The sequence below is a fragment of the Octopus bimaculoides genome, chromosome 5, assembly GCF_001194135.2.
Source record: "Octopus bimaculoides isolate UCB-OBI-ISO-001 chromosome 5, ASM119413v2, whole genome shotgun sequence".
Lineage (NCBI taxonomy): Eukaryota > Metazoa > Mollusca > Cephalopoda > Octopoda > Octopodidae > Octopus > Octopus bimaculoides.
Window position 1 is genome coordinate 3,630,635 of NC_068985.1, and position 599 is coordinate 3,631,233.

General features: G+C 32.2%; 1 protein-coding gene across 1 annotated transcript in view; it reads left to right on the forward strand.

Moving 5' to 3' along the window:
- LOC106867831 (uncharacterized) overlaps positions 1-599 on the forward strand; it is a 40,250-nt gene that overhangs the window by 37,007 nt on the left and 2,644 nt on the right. The gene's annotated exons all lie outside the window — the stretch shown is intronic.

The following is a 599-nucleotide window of genomic DNA, read 5'->3' on the forward strand; positions in this document are numbered from 1 at the left end:
AAAACTTTATATATATGAATGTATGTATGTATGTATGTATGTATGTATGTATGTATGTATGTATGTATGTATGTCGTTATTCAATTTATTTCAAGATTTCTTGCCAATAGAGAAAGAACCGGTTTCTAACCTAGATCCAAGGTTTCTTTACTGGAATTTCAACATCAACAACAGGGTATTTTTGTATGCATGTATGTATGTATGTATATATGTTCTATGTATGTATTCTCATGTATATACTTGCATGTCTAGACACGCTCATATATATTAAGATAATAAACTTCTGGAAAGTTTTCCAGATCTTTACAGTTCCGCTGATGGATTGGATCTGTAGACTTCGAATCAGCTTTCTCCTTTCTGGTTTTGAGAAGCCTAATTTCTCAAGATTGGTATTTATGCAGTGTGAGACATATCCCAGCTCCCCAATAATTACAGGTATAAACCTGAACTTATAACCTGGATAGAGTTACTGCAGATTTTTCAATAGTTCAGCATAGGTGTTCTCTTTTTCACTGATCTTCAGTTTTATGAAGAAGGAGAAATTAAGAAGACGAAAGAAATGAATTTATTTTAGACTTGAAAGAGTTCAGGTCATAAGA